The 23,493-nt window shown below is 35.5% G+C and overlaps 1 protein-coding gene across 3 annotated transcripts in view; it reads right to left on the bottom strand.

The window, feature by feature from the left end:
• Fhit (fragile histidine triad diadenosine triphosphatase) overlaps nucleotides 1-23,493 on the bottom strand; it is a 1,398,971-nt gene that overhangs the window by 1,191,299 nt on the left and 184,179 nt on the right. The gene's annotated exons all lie outside the window — the stretch shown is intronic.

The raw sequence follows: 23,493 nt of genomic DNA, 5'->3' as shown, positions 1-23,493 counted from the left end.
CAGTTAAATCAGACCTTCCCAAGTAGAGAAAGACTACCCAGGTAGGAAATAAATTAAGAAAACATCCTATGGACTCCAGCAGGAAAAATTATTTTTTATCCACCCAAAAAATCTTCCTCTATGCAACTTTCAGAGGTTCTTGCCTGAAAGGTTTTCCAGTCACACTAGCGGGTTGACAGAAATGTTTGTGTTTATGGATCTAGTGGCTTCTTGTCATGGCTTGGAAGCCCATAGTCATTCCCATTTAGAATGTCTCCTACATCGTATTGGATTCCGCTTGATCTCTTTTTATCTAATTAATTACATCTCAAGAATCAAGAAGTAATTATATTAAGAACTTGGAGGCATGCCTTCAGGAATGTCACTATGGCTTTCTGTTTGCTTGCTTTAAAGCAAACCAACACCCTGAACTTGGTTCAGATGAGCAATTCTGTGCATTCAGGTGGACACAAAGCAATGGTTCTACTCTTGATTATTAGACTAAGAACCAGATGAAGGACATAAAGGATGTTTAGCCTCTCTCCTTCTCCTCATCCTCCTCTCTCTCTTTTCTTCTTTTCTCCCTACAACTCTCCCTCCCTTTCACCCCCTTTCTATTTCAATTTAGCATCCTAACTTCAGGCCTCTGGGTCTGAGTTTAGCAGAGTGACTATTAGAAAACGTTTATTTGTCTACTCAAGGATCAAGTGGAATAAAAAGTAGAGAGAAAAAAAAAAACAGAACTTTCCAAGGACTGGTATATATCAAAGCACAGAGGAACAATGCAAATCTTCAAAGCGACTTCTTTTTTTTTTCTTTCTTAAATTTTTTTTCAGTCTAATAAGTGTTGATGACTATTTGCTAAACTGTTCAACAACATAATTATGCTGAGATTTCTCCTTCACTTGCCTACTCTCACAGGCTTCTGTGAACATCTGTGCCGTGTGTACAGGCCTCTTCCAAACAGAAGGAAGCAGTCCAAAGAGGATGTGCTCTCATAAAAGTTGTAAATACATTTAAGAAATTCTCTGAAGCTCATAAGCCACCTGATTTCCTAAGCAAGTCCTCTCATAACATTAACCATAATTTAAGTAGGGAGCAGGTGGGTAGAATAAAGCCAGGGGGAGGAGAAGTGGAGGGAAAAGGAACGTGATGAGTGATTAATGGAAATCGGGTGATTAATGGAACATAGATTTTTTAAACTAATAAAGAGTTATCCCTAGGGTAGAAAACAGGAAATAACAAAAACAAGTACCAAATTGCCAAAACAGTTAAATAAGAGAGTAGAACAAAGAAACAGTAAGGACAAAGAAATGCTCGTTTCAGCATAATCTTTATTTAAAAGACTTAGGGGATTTTGGAACTTACCATTCAGGACCTGTTTGTTTAAGCAAAAATAAATTTATATTACCTGGTTTCCTAAAAGTTATTTACTCATAATGGGCTATTTATGGATAAGAGCCCGCAGCTTTCCAGGTATAAAGAAAGCAGGCTTTGTGTTTGTTGCACATTTCTTTCTGCGTGAAATCTGACTTACAGCATCAGAGTTCAAAGAATGGCTCCATGACTAATGGAATGAGCACCTGGATTTTCAAAGCCACCCCCGAGTGCAGACTCATTTCTTCAGAAGAGTATTCTATACGTGAATAATCTCTGTCTGTGCACAAACTAAAGGCAAATGCATATAAGACAACCAGAAATTTATAAACAGAATTTGTTCTAAAATTCTATACAGGGATAGAAAACCAACAAATCACAAACAAGTATGGACACCCAGTTTTCCCCACAAAAGCTTATCTACACACATATATGAGCAAAATAACCTTACTGCAATAGAAATAATGAGAACAACAGAAAATAAAGTAGAAAATGATTCTGTGTGTGTGTGCATACGTGTGCATGTGCTTTAATTATTTTGAATGTTAGTGCTTCACGCAAGTTTAATTAGAAGATGTGCTAATAAAAATAGTTGTGGAGATTCTTAAGGGAACTTCTAGACATATTCAGGAAGGAACCATGAAAACTGGTGACACAGTTTTGTTTTTGTTTTTGTTTTTTTTTCTTGGAGAGAGAGAATTTTTTAATATTTATTTTTCAGTTTTCGGCGGACACAACGTCTTTATTTTATTTTATGTGGTGCTGAGGATCCAACCCAGCACCCCACGCATGCCAGGTGAGCGCATTACCGCTTGAGCCACATCCCCAGCCGCTAGTGACACAGTTTTTGAAAACATTATGCATTATTTGCCAGGACAGTTTTATTTTTTCCCATTCATATGAATCAGGACCATCTATCACATAATTGTAATCCCTAAGTGTTGATCAGGGACATATCTGGATTCCTGAAGACAGGGTCCTTTCAATTTTGCCATTTTGATATCTAATAGGTTCCACAAACATTTAGAAAATATGAAAATGAACAAAAGAATGATTTGCGAAAATGACATTGCCAAGAATTTGGCAATGATGGGACATTATTGTCTTCTATAAAGACACTGATTTTTTTTTCTTTTAAGACACTGATTCATTCTATAACATCTCTTAGGACAACAAAAAATAATTGATAGGGAAGATAAATACTTGCTTAATGAAAACTTGGCTAAAGAGAAATTAATCACTACAAAACATGGGGCTATGTGGTACAAAGTTAGGGAGTTCAAAAAAAAAAAAAAAGATGCGGGAGGAGACAACAAAAACAGTTGTACTGGAATTCCAGAACAGATTTTGAGTTCTAAGATAAACTGATAACAAAAATTAAAATAATGGCAATTATTTACTTTATAATGCACCACCGCTATATGCAGACTTTTAATTTAATCTTCAGAACAGTCCTTTTAGGTAAGTGCTTTTATCAGCTTTGTTATACTGAGAATGAAACTGAGTCTGGGCAAAAGTGAGTAATTTTGCCTGAATCAGCCAACCAGTAAGTGATGGAACCAGGACTTAAAAATATATTGGTTTGACCCCATAAGAGTCCCCAATCAATGCAGCACTAAGATGCAAGTAAATAATCAAGGACAAAGAAAGATTTTGATTGCTTTATTTCTAATTTAGAAAAAAAAAAGAGAGAATTCTAGCAAATTCATGTGAACAAGTTGCAAACAAATTTGCTGTTAGAAATTTAAATACCATGTACACCATTATTTACATTATTTTGAAGAAGTAAATCCAATTTTTCATTCCTGCAAGTAGTTTTTTGATTATGATTTTCTGAAATTTAACCCCAAAGAGGATTTAATTATGAAACAAACCTCTATTAGGGCCCAAGAGATTACTGGGGAGTCAGAGACTCAGAAGGAACAGTCCATTATACATCATCCCAGCAATGAAAGTTCAAAGCAAAGACTTTTAAAGTAAAACATTTCTCATATTATTCTCTTTCCTACCAAATCAAGTCAGAAAAAGCTAACTTAAACTAATTTGTAAATCACACATGCCTAAGTTACTTACTATGTGATGTTTTTATTTTGCATTTGTCTCACACATAGGATAAACACCATACACCATCTCATTTAAAAATCTATTGTGACCACTACCCTTGTTCCCTAGGTCTTCATTCCCTTTCAACTTGTCTATCATCAGTAAAACACAAATAGTTCACCTTGCTCATACAGCTGATAAAACTTAAAGATAATAGGCTGGAAAGAGTAGCACTGAGATTCTAAATTAGACAGGCCAGCAGTAATCCTCACAGTAATGGAATAAATAAAGCATGAACAATTAAATTAAATGACAATTTCAGAACTGACATTTGGTTTTCCTGTTTTTACCCAGCGGAAAAATTAGGCTGCCTGGGCTTCCTTAAAAGGAATATTCCTTAGAAGGAATGGGTGTGTATTTTTAAATCTGAAATAATATTTGATTTATCAGTTATGATGTACTTTTATCTACCTCATGTTTAACTATATGTACGTTATCATCTAATATATACAATACATTACAAAATACTAAAGGTTAGTTGAAATAGTTCAGATCAGTTATGAAGAACTTCATTAGCTGGCTCTAATATTTGGCAAGTTTCCAGTATAAAATGGTTCAGTTGGGTTCTTTTCTTTTTTATTTCTTTGAAAATTATAAGGTATCACTCTACAGCTGGCAGGGACATGTGAGAGCTAGGAGGGAGAAAAGAAAGAGCAAGCCAATACTATGTTTTAAGAATAAAACCGATCAATAAGTATATTTTGAATCTCTTCAACATATTGACAATGAAGTCTAATCGATTACCATTTATGGGAACAAAACACCGCTGTTTTCACAGCATCTAATGAGATTCCAAAAATTTAGTGACTTGTTGGTTCTTTCACACTCACAGTCTGTAATGTGATGCTATGTAGCACACTTAGCTCTCTTTACACCTCCGTTTTTCAATGCAAAAGAAGGTTCTTTTCTCCATAGTGTTAAACATTCCCAAGGAATCAACTTGCATGAAACTCACTTCCCTGCTCAGAACTCTCTGAGAAAAGCTGTCATCTCTTGTTCTATTCAAATCAGATGACCTGTCTCCTAGCACAAAAGTAAAAGGAATGTCTAAGGTAACATCTTCATTTATTCATTTAATTTTTATCTTGGACAGCATTATAAAAGCCAATCAAATTGAGGAAATAATGAGATGATATGACATATTATATAAAATGAAACTTGTGATGCAAACAGAATAAAAGAGATTCTGCTACACATGAGGGTCACATTCTTGTCATCTACAAGTATCTTTGTAAAACAACCACATAGAGTAAATCTTAAAAATCTATTGCAGAGAAGTAAAATTGAGGGAAAAGGCTAAACTCCAAAGGATTAAACTCTTCTAAAAATTATAATATTAAAAATTTTATGGGAAATTAAATCCCATTTTCCCTAAAAAAAATTAATTAAACAATAATGAAAAAAATTCCAGGGCTGGGGATATGGCTCAAGCGGTAGTGCACTCGTCTGGCATGCGTGCGGCCCAGGTTCGATCCTCAGCACCACATACAGACAAAGATGTTGTGTCCGCCAAATACTAAAGAATAAATATTAAAATTCAAAAAAAAAAAAAGAAGAAAAAAATTCCAAAACATAGGTTCCAATCTGCAGATTCTACCAACTATGGATCAACAATATTCAGGGAAAAAATGTTGCCATCTGAATTGAACATTTACTGACTGTTTTCTCTGTCATAATTCCCTAAACAATACATTATAACAGCTAGTTACAAAGCATGTACCTTGCATTGCTATTATAAGTAATCTAGAAATTAAAAAATTTGAGATTTGCAGGAGGATGTGAGCAGGTTATATACAAATACTACATCATTTTAGATATGAGACTTGAACATCCATGGGCTCTCGTATCTGCCTCGATCCTAGAACCAATCTGCTGAGGAAACTGAGAACAACTTTTTCCCACTGAACACTAGAAAACTGATATGATGAGGTCTTCAAAGAGGCTGAGCTAACTCCTAAGCTTTAAATTCTTTGCTAAGGCTGAGTTTTACTTCTTAAGCAAAGAGCTTCTGTTTGGCTTTCCTTTTACTTTTCAAGAAAAAAATCTACATAATTATAGATTACATTTGTGGAACAAAGTATGTATAAAAGAATAACATCATCAAGAAGCTGGTTACCACTAAATGTAAAAAGGTGGAATAATCCAACAATGCCAGGTGAATCTGTGTTGTAACAAACTATAATTTGAATCAAGCTATAAAAATATTGTAAAAGAGAGCAAATTTATGTTTTTTAAAATTCATCTTTAAAATGAAATAAAATCAGTGCTATTGATCATACACAACAAAATAAAAATATATCAGACATTGCCTCTGTTAATAACTACTATAGTTTCTCAGGAAACTCTCTTTATATAGCAACCATGACTAACATACAAGAGTTTTTCTTTTTTGAGCCCTAACCTTATCCTATGCCACTGTTTTCAAGACAGTGTTTATAAAAGCTGTAAAAATTACAATGTTTTAGACTTTGTCCCTTCTTTACCTGCTCTCCATCCTTACTTCCCAGTTACATGTTGTTTCTGTCTCTACATAGCTTGGTGACCTTCAACAGGAAAATGACCAATATATTCTTAAGTGCAAAATCTTCAGACATTTCTTTTAGGGTACTATGACCTGTTAGATATCTGAAGATCAGACAGAAATAAAGATTTATTAGGTCAAACCACACAGGACTTCTATATCATGGGCTGTAAGACAGAGCTTATTAAATGATTTCACTGGTCACATAACGGAATGTAAAAAGGGAAACATTTCACTGACTGTGGTCAAATGTGATTGTTGCCACAGTAGATTAAAGGCCCCAGAAGTACCCTTAGTTAGGTCAATGACCAAATGTCACTCCATATAATTTTGTTCTTCATGGGCAATGTCTCTAAAGTGCTGGATGTTAGGAAATCTAGCCTAAACAGAGTTATGAATTTTAGTTGGCTGTCAACTTTGGAATGAATAAACATTATTGACATGAAAATTTGATCTTTCTTCCTTATCCACAAGGCATTGACAGAATTCAGATTTATAGATCAGACAAAGAAATATGGCATGTTCTCCATGTTCAGATCAAATATAAAATTATCTGGGACAAACCAATAAAAAGAAATTAAAATATATTATCTAGGACACTGGTACGGAGTTTACGAATCATCCAATTTTTTGGTGGGGGGGTACCAGGGATTGAACTCAGGGGTACTCAATCACTGAGCCACATCCCCATCCCTATTTTGTATTTTATTTAGAAACAGAGTCTCAATGAATTGCTTAGTGCCTCACAGTTGCTGAGGCTGATTTTGAACTCGAGATTCTACTCGAGATTCTCCTGTGTCAGCCTCCCAGCTGCTCAGATTACAGGCGTACACCACCACACCTGGCAAATTGTCCAATTTTTAACACTCCTACTTACCACCTACCAACAGACTGAGAAAAGTAAGAAAGGGAAGTCAAGCTCAAATCAGTCACACAGTGCTTGTTAACATGTCTGGGGAGTATCTTATGTGGGGAAGAATTGGAATCAATAGGAAAAGATTGAGACATTGTATGTCCCTTCTGTTTCTGTAGTTTTAGCCCATAAGTTCCACTCTTCAAAGGCCTGGTGTTCTCAAAAGAAACTCTTCCTAAACTCAGGAAATCACAACGGAAAGAAACAATTGTTAAATAACTAAAAGTATATATTTATATTTACCCTACGAGACATTATTTGTATTTTACATGTTATATATACAAAAATTTATAGGTACCTACCCTAATTGTTAAAATTTTATTTATATGTTGGAAATAAGATCAGGAATCTTTTTTCCTTAAGACCTCTATATGTTTTATGTTATTTCTCTTATTCAGAAACAAGCATGGAATGATTTCACTCTCCAGAAAAAAAGGGATATTCTCCCACCACCACAGCTATCTCAGAAAGAAGAATGAGGGGGTTGGGGTAATAGCTCAGTTGGTAGAGTACTTACCTTGCATGCACAAGGCCCTGGGTTCAATCCTCAGCACCACAAAAAAAAAAAAAAAAATACTCTGTGTCTGCCTTTTTCACTCCCTCTCATTTTTGTATTCCTCTTCAGAAGTCATGAGTATTTCTAGAGCCTGACTCTGAAGCCCTTCTCCACCACTGACCTTATGCTTCCAATTCTCCCTAAGTCTTGGTTTCCCCTTCTATGGAACAAAGAAGTCAAGAAGAAGCAGCATAATGCATATGAAGCTCCCGGAATGGGGGCCTAGCTCAAAAAGAGCACTCAACAATATCATCTGTACTTGTTTTCACCAGTTTTATCTGTTCTTAGAAATCTTAAGACTACTTTACAACTTATAATAAGCTTTGGCAAATAGTAATTTCATTTATAAACTGAAAGCAAAAACCAGAGTGGAATTCAAACTTCTTCCTCCCACACAGCAAGTCTCATAACCAAATACCGCTTTTGAGTTGGTGTACAGACTCAGTTGTGTGCTAGAGCCATCTCCTATGGCTTCACCTCCAAGTGTTAAATTTCAGCAATTTTGCAAGCCACTTGTTACCCACAGCCATTATTCATTTAGCTATGTAATTATGTAAATTACAATATAAAACCTATGATCAAAAAATATTTTTAAAACTAATACATGCACAAAGCTCCTCACATTAATCCTTTTATTATCTATACTATTCAAGATTAGTTGCATCTGTTGTATCTGTAGAGTGGAAAAGCTTCATAATAGAATGCTACTGTGCATCTCCTTTCAATTCCACTTTCAGGAAAGTCACCTTGATAGTTTGAAATCAGCCAAATCGGCAAATACTACAAATCAAGATTTGGTAATGTTTTGTTGACTTGAGAATGATGGAAAATATGCAGATTAACTTGAAGTGTGACTTGTCTGTTGCTGTGGTACTCTTAACCCACTGTGCTCCATTATCCCATATATGTAAAACCTAAAAACTTAAATTGAACAACAGATATACTACTTATTAATAATAACTTCAAAATAAATATTTGTTTTCAGTGTTCTTTTGAGAGAAAATAATAAGTGAATTATTAGTGAGAATATTCACTAACATTACTAATGATAATAAATTATATAAAAATTGCTAGATTATAATTTCCAACCTATTTTTATATACCTGTGTCAATTCCATTAAAATATTAATGGAATTGAAAACATAGGACTTTAATGGGTACGAGGACAAAGGGGAAAAAATAATGGAGTACATATTCTTACAATAAATAAAACTAACAGCGTTTAAGAATGAATGGCACTTATTCATCAAATGCAAATGCAGATTAGCTATAGGTGTAAGAGTTTGACAAAAGTCATCAAAAATATCATGTAAAAAACCTTGGCTATCTGGAATGTACAATAAAGAGTAATGATATTATTTATAAATTATATGCCTCACATCCTTTATATCAGTAAAATTTATAATAAACATACATGCACATGTGTACATACATACACATATTTTTCCTGGAGAGCCAGGTGTTAAATACTTACCAACTCATCACTAAATCAAATACTGGTTTAAACTAAAAAGAACCTAGAAGCTCTCAACCCAGCTCCACTCACCCCTAAAGCATAAAGTTGGATTCCAACAGTATTGACTGCAGTTGAGTCTGCCCAATTAGATTATTATATTTAAATATATTACACTAGGGTATTCCCCTCTGCATGATGATTAAGTATGCTCATAGCTTCAAGTTCATTTATTATGGAAAATTTACTATATAGAAACAAGTTAGGGAAAGTCAAGATAATAATTCAGGGAATTTCTATAATTCAAAAAAACACTTGGGATACAAAGATTAGTAAGATTACCCTCTGCTTCCAAGAAAAGCGAGCAGGCCCCTGTAATAAAAGGGTCATGGTACTGGTAGGTAAAAAGTGCTAGGGAAGATTGGGGAGATAACCCATAAATTCAGATCCCAGGTCCCAGTTATTGGCACCAGTTTCATCTCCCTCAAAGCAAATGAGGTAGGAAGAGACCTAGGAAGAAGAAATCTAGTAAGTATGGCACAATATATAGGAAGAAGAATTCTACAATAAACACCCTGGACTCAAACTCAGGCTCCCCCATTCACTAACTATGAACTTGGGCAAGTTATTCCGTCTCTCTAGGCCTCTGCTTCTTTATCTGAAAAAAATAGGATAGTAACTTCTGGCTCAGAACATTTACGAAAGTGAGGATTACATTAGACAAGCTATGTAAAGTGCTTAAGCCCTGTGGTAGCACATGCCTGTTATTTCAGTGGCTGGGGAGACTAAGGCGGGAGGATCACAAGTTCAGGTTCAATCTCAGTAACTTAGCAAGACTCTGTCTCAAAATAAAAGCAAAGAGTGACTGGTGATGTAGTTCCATTGTAAAGCAACCTGGATTCAATCCCCAGTATCAAAAAATAAAATTAATTATAAAAAATAAAGTGTTTAGCACAGTGTTTAATATACATCAAAAGAGCCCAACAGATGTTGCCTACTAGTGTGACTGCTGCTCCTATTACCCTCCAATGGTGAAGAGGTGATCTTTGAGGGGTGGGAGAGTATGCAAGAATTGGGTAGATGACATTGCAAACAGAGAAGAAAATAAGGGAAAAATAGAGAAAACATGCTGGTGGCCAGTTAACAGCCCCAGGTAGTACAGTCCTGGAGGTCAGGGTCAATCAGCAGATGGTGTGGGGAGATTAGACTAGGCCTCTGTCAAACAGGCTCAAATACACACCCATTCTTGTTGTCATCTGAGAAAAAACAAAACAAGATTGAGTTTTTAAGATGATCCTATCTTTTTTCTCCTGACAGGTACTGTAAATGGTGCCTCTGATATATTTGTTAAGATCCTATAAGGGAATGATAAATCAGAACATATTACATATATTCATCAGTACCTTAATTGTTGTTAAATACTAACAACACCTAAAATTGATCTATACCAAGATTTACCGCTCTGACAAAAATCCACCTGGAAAAGAGCACATGATAATTAAGAAGAACGACCACAGTTTTGGAGCAATGTAAGGCTTATGAACAAGATTTAAAGTCTTCCCTGAGGGAATAACTGGGTGATGTTTATTCTGGAGATAAACAATGTGATTATAACAATGGAAAAGACTGATGAGATTTTTTTACTGTAGGAGTTTGATTTAGCCAGCTATATCAGATAGCAGAAGGATGCAGAACTGAGTCGCCTGGCACAACTTAAATTATTTTGAACAGAAATGGGCACACATCTTCAGACCTGGAAAAATGGACTGCAAGTCAGATAGGCACATTAGGCACACTGGCATATTAAAAATCAGAATTAATCAGAATTCCATGGAAGGACGGGAGGAAGGAAGGAAGGACGGAAGGGGAGAGAAAAGGAAGGAGGGAGGGGAAGAAAGAAAAAGAGAGAGAGGGAGGAAGGGAGGGAGGGAGGAAAAGAAGGAAGGAAGGAGGGAAGAGAGATAGACAGGAAGGAAGGAAGAAAAAGAAAATTCTATATTAACCCCAACTGAATACAACCAAATTAGAGAGAGAAGGTACACAGAGAATTATATTCATTTCATGAATAAAGGAATAAATTTGTTTTTGTGATCTTCTGGGCCTATGGGCAGCTAAGTAGGTCTAATAGGTAATTTTAAGGAATCTCTTATCCTTGAAATGAAAAACACATGACCTGTCTCAATACACACACAAACTAAAAGCAAGGCAGTAGTCTAACTTTCTAAAGCATTTCTTCTTATGCTTTAAGGGAATCCCCTGGGGATCTTGTTAAAAATGCAGATTCTAATTCAGGAAGTCTAGGATATAGCCTAAGAATCTGTTTCTAACCAACTCTCAGATGATATCCATTTATACTTTAAGTAGCAGTATGTTATTTTTTATAATGTTATTATTTATATTTTTATAAAGACTTAATTAATTAGACAATGGTTCTTAAGAATAAGTTTTCAAGATCAACAGTATCCAATATGGCAGACAGCCACATATGACTATTAAAACTTAAACAAATTAAGATAAAATTAATATATTTAAAATAAATATATCAAAATGTCAAAATAAATCAAAACTACATTAAGATTTCATCTCACTCCAGCTAGAAGAACAATTATCAAGAATACATATAATAATAAGTGTTGGCAGGATGTGGGGAGAAAGATACACTCATACATCATTGATAAGACTGCAAATTAATGGAACCACTCTGGAAAGCAGTATGGAGATTTCTCAAAAAACTAGAAATGGAACCACCATATGATCCAGCTATGCCGCTCCAAGGTATAGATTCAAGATCTAAAATCAGCATACTATAGAGATACAGCCACATCAATGTTTATAGCAGCACAATTCACAATAGCCAAACTAAGGATGCAACTAAGGTACCCTTCATCAGATGAATGGATAAAGAAAATATGGTATATATACACAATGGATTATTACTTCACCATAAAGAAGAATGTAATTATGGCATTTGCTTGTAAATGAATGAAGACTAAGACTAAGCCAGACTCAGAAAGCCAAAGGTCTGAGGTTTTCTCTGTATATGGAAGCTAATCCAAAATAAGGGCGGAAAACTGAGAGTGAGAGGGAAAAGAGGGGAATTCCATTAAAACAGAAGAAAGATAAGTGGATTAGATAAAGGGGACTGAGGGGGAAAAGGATAAGGAAAAACAGCAAAATGAATCTGACCTAAATTTCCTATGTATATTATATGAATATACCACAGTGATTCTCATCATCATGTATAGCCACAAGACACTAACTATAAAAAAAAACTAAAAATAAATAGCAGAAACATCTATACAGTGAAGGGAACAGCAGGAGGGAGGAGGGGAGGGAAAGGGGAAATTCTAGGGACTGAATTAGAACAAATTATATTCCATGCATTTTAAAATGATGTCAGAATGAATCCTAATGTTATATAAAACTAAAAAAAAATCTTTAAATTAAGATGAAATTAATATATTTAAAAATAATTAAATAAAATTAAAATAATCAACATTACAATTCAGGGACTTACACATACCAATTACATTTTAAGTATTCAGCAGAGGTGGAAGATGTGGCTAGTATCAACCATATACATTTCCATCATCACAGAAACTTGTGTAATAGTACACATCACTGATCAAAGAAGACAAATAACCTTGTACTTATAAAGTTTAGGTTCTAATGGTAGAAAGTTAATAAAAAATAACATTATAATTTTATTTTTATATTATTGTTATTTTTATTATATTGTTATGTTATTTTTTAATATTTTTATAATGACTCAATTAAGTGGTAAGTGGAACAGTTAAAGGGTAAGTAAAAAATAGAAAAACAGCACAGCTTGGATCAGGAAGATGGAGAGATGGGAATTTTAAATATGGCAAGTCTAATAGTCTTATTGAGAAGGTCACATTAAAATAGAAGTAGGCTGTGAGTCCAGGGGCAAAGTGTTCCAAAGGAGAAAGCCTGCCAAGATTCCAGGGCAGGTTCTTGTGAGGAGCAGAGCCCTTCCCACCCCACCTCTTCGGGTGGGGGAGGCTGTAAAAGAGGAAGAGGAGAAGTTAGTAAAAGGTTAAGAGAACAGAAGAATAAGGACCCCAGGCAGGGAGAAGAGCCTCTTTATTCCACTCTAAAAACCTGGGACTTTTACTTGGATTGAATAGGAGCCCTCTGGGGTTTTAAGCAGAGGAGTGACATGTTTTAATATGATCTTTAAAGTTAATGTAGTTCAACAAAAAAGGACTATATGCAAAAATTATTTTTGTTTGTTTTAATTCAAGGTCATATTCAAAGACCCTACGCAACTGCTCTAGCAAATTGACTTTACTTACAAGTTTTGGTAACCACCAGAAGCATGTTAATGATACACAAACCAAAGTCATTAAAATTTATCACTGTAAAATTCAGACACCTTTTCAGAGGCCCAATTAATATGCAGAGTTAGAAGGTCTAATAGGTTACTACCCAGAATTCAGAGTGATACTTGTTATAAACACTTCTAGCAAATTCTGAGGCATACAAATAAGAATTGCTCAGTTGCTCAAAAGGTAAGTATCTTAATCTCCAAACTTGTGGATTACTTTGTTACTAACTTTCACATATTTATTGGGGGTATGGAAATCTGTTAAGTAGTTTCAAGTTTTTCTTTCTTTCCCAACCCCATGTAAATTGATTTCATCTACTTTATCATCCTAGTTAAATGCCAAAGCTTTGAAAATCAGGTTATGAGTTTGTTTTAAGTTTGTTTTTCAGATTTCCCAGAAACAATTACACATTTTACCTGCAAGTAAGAATGTTCTTATCTTGTAGGTAATCCAAGTACAGTTCTATGAACAGGTCACTGTAGCCTGTTGACAAAATGCCATCACCAGCCTTCAGGCCTGTGTACTCTAAGACAGTCACATGAAAGTTATATCGAACAGGGAGTCCTAAGATGACTGAGAGCCACTACCTGCAATTTATTCCCTAGGGACCACCAACAACCGTTATCCTGACAGAGTTCTGGCATAAAAATGCAGTAAGGTCACCTTCAGTAAATTAAATCAAATGAACAATAAATCAAGGCTCGCTGGGTCACTGGAAACTAACTGCTCGGATGCTCATGGCAGGTAAGTGAATCAAGGAGCATCATTTTTATAAATCTGAGCACAGCACATTTGAGCTGGAGAACATGAAAGGAGATTTTAGCAACCAAATTATCACCAATTTGAATGATGGTAGTCTAGACTGCCGTTGCTCTGATATTATTTAATTCATTCATTCAACAAATACATATTGAGAACCTCCAATAGGCAAGAATCCTAGCATCTGCTGAAAATAAAGTAGCTTGTCCACATGAAGGTTATAGTTCCACTTTAACCTCCTCATGGCTCCTTCTTGCAAGAACCTTCAGGAGATAGGAGACCTCAAAAGTTTGTTTGTTTGCTTGTTTGGGGTACCAGGAATTGAACCCAGGGGAACTTAACCACTGAGCCACATCCCAAGAATCCCCCATCCTCCATTTTTTTAAAAAAAGGTTCTTCCTAAGTTGCTTAGAGCCTCCCTGGTTACTAGGGCTGGCTTTAAACTTGTGATACTCCTGCCTAAGCCTCCTGAGCCACTGGGATCAAGGGATCTTTTGAGGATGGAAAGGATACAGAGACTATTTTAGAGTAAGAAGGAATCAAGGCCTATTAGCAGAAGGTGAATCCAAACATGATTTAAAAAAAGTATTCATATACAATAATATATATTCTTCTCCCTAAAGTCAGAGCATCTAAGAGCCTCTTTTTCTTCCCTTATCTAATCACAGAGTAACCCTTAAGAAATTGAAACACCTCTCCTCATTTCTCCTTCCTTCTGATATAGCAAAACCAGAAGGAGCAGAGAAAACCCATTTCAAGAGGTTGGACATTTTAAGACACTAGAAGTGAGCAAAAGACCTAAGAGATCTAAGGAAGCAACTGTGGAGGAGAGAAAAGACTGTCTGCTGCAGACAAGCCCTAAAGGGACAGCCTAGAACAGAGCAGAGAAAATAAAGCTAGATATGGTGATTTAGTCACAGAAACAGAGCCAATACAAACAATATAAGATATATACAAAAGACTTATTTTGAGGGATTGATCCACAAATTACATAGGCTGAGAAGACATCTGCTATCTGTTACATCGAGTCCAGGAAATCTGGTAAGTAGTCCCAGTCCAATCCTGAAGGCCTGCGATGCAGCCAGTGTCAGAAATAGTTTCACAGGCTCACAAAAAGGTAAACGTAGCATGATCATGTGACACAGAAATTCTAATTCTAGATATAAGGCCAAAAAAATTAAAAATAGTACTATTACAGCTACACAGACATGCACGATCATAGTAGCACTATTCATAATAGCCAAAAGTGAAAATAACCCAATGCCTAGCAAGTCAAAGGACAAACTGTGGTATATACTTACAACAGAATATTATTCAGTTCTATAAAAGCAATGAAGCTCTGATATATGCTACATTCTGGATAAACCTCAAAAACATACAACAAGTGAAAGAAGTCAGATTCAAAAGGTCTCATGTTATATGATTCCATTTATATGAAATATACAGAACACAGACTGGTGGCTGGCAGGGGTCAGGGGAAATGAAGAGAAATAGTTAATGGGCTTGGAGTTTTATTTTATAGTGATGGAAGTATTTTGGAACTGAATAGAAATGGTGGTTTCACACCATTATCAATGAACTAAATGCTATTAAACTGTTCACCTTAAAATGGTAAATTTGATATTATATAAATTTCATTTCAACAAATCTTTTATATCATATACTTCTTTGCATTCTATCCATCATAATTATAGTTTTAAAATTTTAAATACATTTTACATTATTTAACCATTTATAATCCTTGCTTCTCTTCCAAAAGAAAAATTATAGTAAAATTGATACTAAATTTTGTAAACTACATAGCATCCACACTATATACACACACACACACACACACACACACACATTATGTATATGTATATTTCCTCCACAATGTAGTTAGAATCATTTCTGTTGCTAGCAACCAAATAACTTTAGCTGATTATAACTTAATATGTCAGTGAGGAAGCCTGAGTTCTGATTTTAGGTCTGCATCTAATTAGCTGTTAATCTCAGGAGATGTTATTCCAACTAACTGGACTTGACCTTCCTCATCTGTAAATTGAAAAGATTAATCCAAATTGTTCCTAAGGGTTTAGAATTCCATGGGGGACATAAAATAACTAACATTTCCTATCTTTATATCATCCAAGAAGAAGTCTATCAGATAGTGGTAGTTTGATATTGCCCAAGTAAAAGCAAATTTACAAGATCCTGATTTTGCAACAGGACCTTGTTCATGTTGTTTTCTCTCTAAGGAACTTTCCCGTCCCCTTGACTCCTCCCTCATGCTCTTCTGGTTCCCCAGTAAACTTCAGCATTCCAGTTGCAACAGATAAAACCCCTCAGAGGTCTTTAGTGTGACTCTCATCTCACTGATGTGGAAAGGTAAATCAAATGAAATGATCAGAGACAATGCCTAAAATTGAAAGTTGCATTTAACCAAGTGTTTGGACACTGGTACAGAGGCCCCTCAAGGGCATTTCAAAAGTTCCTTTTGTGATTCAGAGGGCTAGACAATAGCCTGGCTTTCTGCCTGAACTAGGCCATCATATAACAGCCTTTCCTTTCTAAAAGCAACAAAAATGGTTTCTATCTACTGTCTTCTAAAGATTCATTTTAAATTATTAAGAATAAAGAAAAGAGAAATAACATAAGTGTTTCATCCAAAAGCTACAGAAGCACTGTTGGGGAAGTTTGAGAAGTTTATTAGGTCAATCTAGGCTCTAATATACTCAGATTATTGATTTAAACTTGTAAGCACAATAAATCACAGTGGCCATGGAGGTGGCACCAGCTGAAAGTGAGAACACAAATCAATTATCTGAGAGTTCTGAGCTTTCTCACTGGCTTGCCATTATAAAACCACTTTCGTGGTTCCACCTCAAAGAGCAGTCTGCCTTTTTAAATGTATTTTAAAAAAAATACTTTGGCCACCCAGAAAAGCACTAAGGGACTAGAGTGGTCATATTCAGCTCCACTGTCAGAGCACTTGGGTTTGAATTCAAGATCCACCCAGGGATGTTGCTTGGTCTCACTGTGCTTCATTCTTCATCTGTAAAGCAGGGGAAATAACTGTGTTTCCCAAAGCCTGGTACACATAGAACTAATTTAAAAAATACAAAATTAAATTGATGATACATGAGTGGCTTTCTTTTTACTTTAAAAAGTAGATATTTAATTCCAAGCATATTAAAATATTTTCATAGCACATCAAGTTAACTGACATTATCACTTAAGACAAATCTTAAGGAAAAGAAAAAGTAAATTCCAAATAGCTCGGGTTGATGAGGGAAAATCCTTAGAGAAACAACAACAGCATCAACAAAAAAGCCCAGGTAATAAATACAAAAGAAACAACAATTAGAAATTGTGATTTCTGCAATAACTTAATTAAATAATCAGTTTAGGTAACAATCATCACGAAAAATTACAGTGGAACTCTGAAATGGAATGGTCTGGTTGTGACCTGCCCAACCCACTGAAGAATCTTAGACATCATAAAATAAGTTTGAAAAAACAGTGGCTCCTCCTGATAAAGAGAGCCCAAAGAATAGCACTCTTGCCACAAATACTTCCATAAATCAAATCTAGAGATAATTTCCATTACAGAAAATGGGGTAGGGGGAAGTAACCCTATAAGAAGCCAGAATATGTGACCTCTAAAGAACAACAGACACTGTGTCTGTAATAAATCTGCAGCAGGATTTTTCTACAGTAAGAGACTGAAAGGGCATATATAATCATGTAATGTACAGACCTAGTTTGAATTGAAGGGAAAAAAAGATAAACAGTGAATGACATTTTCAAGTCAGTTGGGAAAGTTCCACTGTGAAATAGGATAAGATAATACCAAATAATTACTGTTCATTTTGCTAGATATGATAATGGAATTGTAGTTGTGCACAAAAAAATGTCCATATATTTTAAAGCTGCATTCTGAACATGAGATGAAAGTGAAGTGGTGTCTTCACTTTCTTTAAAATACTTCAGAAGAGAAAAGGCAAGTGAGAAAAACAAATGAAGGTAGGGGAAAAGTTGAAGAAAATGTATCCAAAATCTTGATGATGACTGAATCTAAATGTGAGATGCTATATAATTTTCAGGGCTCAAAGAAAAATTAAAAATGCAGGGCCTCTTTTGCATAAATTAAGATTTTCTAAACAGTGACAGAAGAGCAGCAAACCAAATGTGGAACCCTACGAAGTTTTGGATCCTGATCTATCTGTGGTTTGGCAAGTGGATATTCACTATACTAGTAGTTCTCTCTATTTGCATGTATTTGGAAATTTTCCATAGTAATTTAAAGGGGTTCACTTAAGTAAAAGAGTAAGGAGGTATGTGTTACAGAAAAATGTCAAAAATCATGAAAGTTGCAGATATGGAGCTGTGATACCCATATTAGATGTAATTATAAAAAGCACTTGGAATCTTACTCAGCTCACAGCAAATACTCACTGTAGCTCCTGATACTGCTGCTACTCCTAGCTCTACTGTTTATTACAAAGACTACACTTGGATCTAATGAGAAGTACCAGAATTTCCAACATTTCCTGGAAAGATGACATGCAAGACACAGTAAAGTCCTTTCTGGGAGAACAATGTATATACAGTAAGTCTTAAACTTAATTCTAACCAATATGTTTTATTATATTTGCTTCTTTGTATACTACAGTCTCTCCAAAAATTTTTATGAGGAGCTCTCTTTCTTTCTATAACTTCGTATACTCTAGGCTCCTGCTCTACCACTGAGTTACAATCTTAACTCCATAAGGAATTTTTGCTGTCCTTAGAATGGAATACTACTACCAACTCAAAGATTCTTTTGAAACCAGGCTCTTCTTTGTAGATCAAGTAATATCACTTATGGTAGCAAAGAACGAGCAGCTGAAGGAAATAAATTTCTGTGGATGTGAATCTTGGTGAATAATGCTTTGGTTTTTTCCTTGGGTGAGAAAAGCCATCTACAGACTTCAAAGGGGAATCTCACTCTCTCTTTGAATGTCCAAATTAAGCCTTCCCTATCCCCCTTTCTTATTACACTACTTTATATAGGTTTACATAAAGAATCAGTGCCAGGAGGAGTTGAAAGTGTAATGTTACAGGAAAGATAGTTTCCTGCTTTGGATTAAAACCTTCACAAAAGAAATAAAATGTAAATGTTAGATTATTGTGTATGACCTAAAACATTTGCTGAATTTCAATCAAATGCCTATAACCTTCAAAGTTCAGAGGTCTTGATAAATGGTGCTAGGAAAACTGGCTATCTACTGTACAAAAATCAACCCAATATGGATCAAAGACCTAAATGTTAAGACCTGCAACTGAAACATCTAGAAGAAAACAGCGGGGAAACACATCAAGAAATTGGTATCAGCAATGACTTTCTAGATAGGACCCACAAAGCACACGAAACAAATGCAAAAAATAGGCATGTAGAATTACATCAAACTAAAAATTTCTGCACAGCAAAGGAAACAACAGAATGAAGAGACAACCTACAGAATTTTTCTGTGTGACTTCTCATTTGAATTTTTACTCAAAACCAACAATAAAAGGACAATTGGGAAAATGTGAAGATGGGTTAAATATTAAAAGATATTAATAAATTACTGTAGCAAGTTATAACAAAAATGTTGAGGGCAATGAGATTTTTCTAAATATCTGCACAGTATCCCTTGCTTTGCCTCCACAATTACCTTTTTTTACCTACTATTATTCTTGGGTTATTTTTAGCTTCCATGTTTCACTGGCTAAAATGCCTCCATTTTTCTAGAAGCTACATATTTGGCAAATGACAGTTCCTCAACATGTTTTTGATGGATGTTTGTTGCATGAATAGTAAATACGCAAATTTTAAGCCAAAAAAGAAATATAACACATGCAAAATTAGGTAGGGGCAGTCTAAAGTCCTTCTGCACAAAGTTCTGGAAGCTAATCTAGGAAATTTATCAAGGAGTTGTGTGTGAATCTTTTGCCAAAGTAGATTCAAAATTCATGAAGCAGGGTAGAAGTTACATCGTATCTGATGATGAGTGAGAAAGCACATCTGCTCTATGGAAATGCTCTTATACACATGTTCTAATAATTTCCATATGCCATGAGAAGACAGAAGATTGAGAAAACCAGCAAGGAGAGAATCTTTGAAATAATCCTTTTATTGGGGCCTTAATGTAATGTTTCCTTTAAATCCAGTGTCCTCTGAGCTCTTTATAAATGTGTGCCCTAAATGAGGATATCACTGTACTTTGTTTCTTAATATCCCTCACACAGGATATAAAGCATATACAAATTCTACCTAATAACCAATCACGGCAAGCATCATTTATTAAAGTTTAATAACATACCAACCTCCACACTCATCTTTCCAGGACTGTCAAAGTTGGCTGAACTCTGATTCAGCAGTCCTACAGCTTGACCTATAACATCTCCATAATTAATCCTAGCCACAATCCTGCCAAGTAAATACCACCTTTCTCACATTTCTGGGACAAAGAATATAAGGTTAGAGACACTTAGTAGCAGGCCCAAATCAAACAACCGAAAGATAAAAAATCCAGGACTCACACCCAGGTCCAAGAAAGACCCATGAGTGAGCTCGACTTTTTAACCTAATAAGCACACCGGTACTACACAAATGATCTGCAATATCAGGATTTTGTTTTGTTTTGTTTTCACTATCTGTCAATGATAGCTATGTTTGCCAAATTCAATGAAAATGAGTCACTGGAAAAATAAATTAAAAATAAAGGCATTCAAAGTCAAAGTCCAAATTTGTTATTATTAGATTCAACAGACAAATTTATTATGCAAATTGTACACAAGTTTCTAAATCCTTTCTCTCAATTTCTGTGCTTAATTTGTCACACATGGTAATAGGACAAGGACAACACTTTGAGCAGTGTGGTGCTACACTATATTGTTAGATCCATGCATAGACTGAATACTAATTAAAATAAGGTTCCAAGTTTCCTCCATCTATTGAGAGGCTGATCATTCTTTTAAAAGCTAGTTAATCCATTATTAAACATTAAAATAACTGTCACTTTTTTTTTTTTTTTTGCTTTTTGTTTTTGCTGTACTAAAAATATCAGATACCAGATATGGGTTCCAAAGTAAATAAAAATGGGGATATTTTGAAATTTTGTGCTGCTTTACAATACAATTGCTGTGGTATTTTGATAAGTGTTAAAAGAAAGATGTGAAACTATGAAATATATTCCCACACCAAAGGAACACTGAATAACAGTGCAGAAAGGCAACAAGGACTGGAGGCACCAGGTACCCCTCCTTCCTAGTCTTTGCATGGAAAGACTCTCTTTCAAATCCATCCTGAAAGGTGAATAGCTGTTGGAAAACTGAAAAATAAGTACTTAAGAGAACTCAAATACAAGGTGACACATGGAATTCTTCAACCTGCCATGCCTTTTGAGAAGTTCTCAGTTAAATAACAAAAGTGACACCACAATACATTCACACATAAAAAAACTATGTCCTGGAAAGAAAAGGGGATGGTGATGGGAGAGGGGGAATCCTGTGTCTTGGAATTTTTTGTAAAAGTTCCAAGTTAATTTTTTTGTTTTAAAGTCATCATAGCTCATGTGGCCCTGGTATATGAGTTGGTGGGGTCAAGTCCATGGCTTCTCTGGCTACTCAGGAAATTAATGAGGGAGGGCAAGGAAGGGCACAATACAAAGGAGAGAAATTACTAGACAGGAGTCAGCAGTCCAGAGCAAACCCAATTTGAAGGAAACAATTAGAAATTGGCACAAGTCCCAAATCAATAAGCGGAGGTGGCTGTGGGCACTGAGCATAATGGCTGGGTAATGAAAACTAAACTGCAGGTAAGCAAGCCCTGGGAAAAGAGCACTCTTCAGTGTCTCTCTGGCTGAGGACAGGGTCATCCACTGGGAAGCTGGAAAAGACATGTATGAACAGGCTCTCACAGCCCAGCTAGTCACTGATGTCAGGGCCTATGTGAACGAGCAGTACTGGTGTGGTTTTCCAAAACCCAGTGAGTAATGAAGTCTTCACAGCTCGCCTTGTCAAGCCCCAAGTACAGTCCCAGCAGGAAAAACTCTTCTTACAGAGTATGCAATGGAATCAAAGAGCTTTGCAACTGTATTTCCCATTAGCTGTAATGGAAGCTACACTAATAAATTCCCCCAGCTCTGGGCTGAACAGGTGTAATTCAGTAATGTAGCTGTAATTGAGTGATGTCAACTCAATATAATTTGTAATGTTTTTCTAACAAATTATCTCATTTTTTTTCCTGAGAAAAGGTATCTGTGATTCCATGTGATAAGTTGTTTTAAAAGCCTGACATACAGTGCTAATGATAAAGATCTTTAATTGATGAAAATGTTAATAGTAGCATCAGCTAAGAATTATCTTAGCTGATTCTTTATACACTATTAACCTTTTAAACATAACAAGATTTCATTTTCAACCAGCAAATTGTTTTGAATTTCTGACTCATGGTCCATAGATATTTCTGTATTCCATCACTGTATTCCATGACTGTTCTCCTGCAGAGCTTCCTTATAAGTCCAGAAATTTAGCATTCGCTTCCCTGAATCATTCTCCAACAGATCCACACATTGCCTCTTTCATTTCCTCATCTTTCACGTCCCCATCAGTGACTGCTGTCTCTCAAGCCCCAACCAAAATCCTCCTTCTCCATAAATGTTTCCAGACCTATAAGCAGAATTACTCTAGAGTTCCATACTTTTAGGGCACAAAATCCTCCTTCTCCATGAATGTTTCCAGACCTATAAGCAGAATTACTCTAAGAGTTCCATACTTTTGGGGTCCTGCTGTTATTACCGTGTTACACACATTAAATCCTCCTGCTATATGCCATTTCCCTGCTGCCACTAAGGGCCACTCATTCTTGCAGTTCAACTCCTGCCTCAGGAAGAACCTTCCTTGCTCCACATTAGGGACATTACCCATTCATTTTCATAGCTCCGTATTCCTTTCTTGTGTTGCACCAACCACAGGTGTAATTAATATCATTTGTGTCTCTTTTCCACTAAGATTAGGCTACAGGCCAGGCATATGAGAAGGATTTAGTTTTTTCCTAAATCTAGTAGTACTCACATTACTGCATATCTGAAGAAAGAATGAATGAGTGGAAGAATGACTGAACAAACACTATCTGTGTTTCTCCCTCCATCTGTTTTTTCTACCACCTTGTGAACTCAAAGGCAATGTACTCCTCATTATAGCCACCAAAATGCCTAACCAGGGTCTTCCACAGCATGAAAAGGATCAAAATTTCATTGAACTAAATTGAGTTTATACTAATGTAGTATTAGCATGAGTTTGTCCACAGAAAATTGAGTTCCCAACATTTACTGTGTTTTATACCGCCTGCTAAACATTGACACTCATCAAGCTCTACCACATGCCAGCCACTCTGTACAGTAGTGTGCAACAGAAGAAAATAAAATTTACAACCAAGTACTCTACAGTTTCAGGGTTGTTCCCATGTATGAC

Source organism: Callospermophilus lateralis, chromosome 1 (assembly GCF_048772815.1).
Source record: "Callospermophilus lateralis isolate mCalLat2 chromosome 1, mCalLat2.hap1, whole genome shotgun sequence".
Taxonomy (NCBI): domain Eukaryota; kingdom Metazoa; phylum Chordata; class Mammalia; order Rodentia; family Sciuridae; genus Callospermophilus; species Callospermophilus lateralis.
Note: the sequence above shows the minus strand (reverse complement) of the source record. Positions and strands in the feature narration are given on the sequence as shown.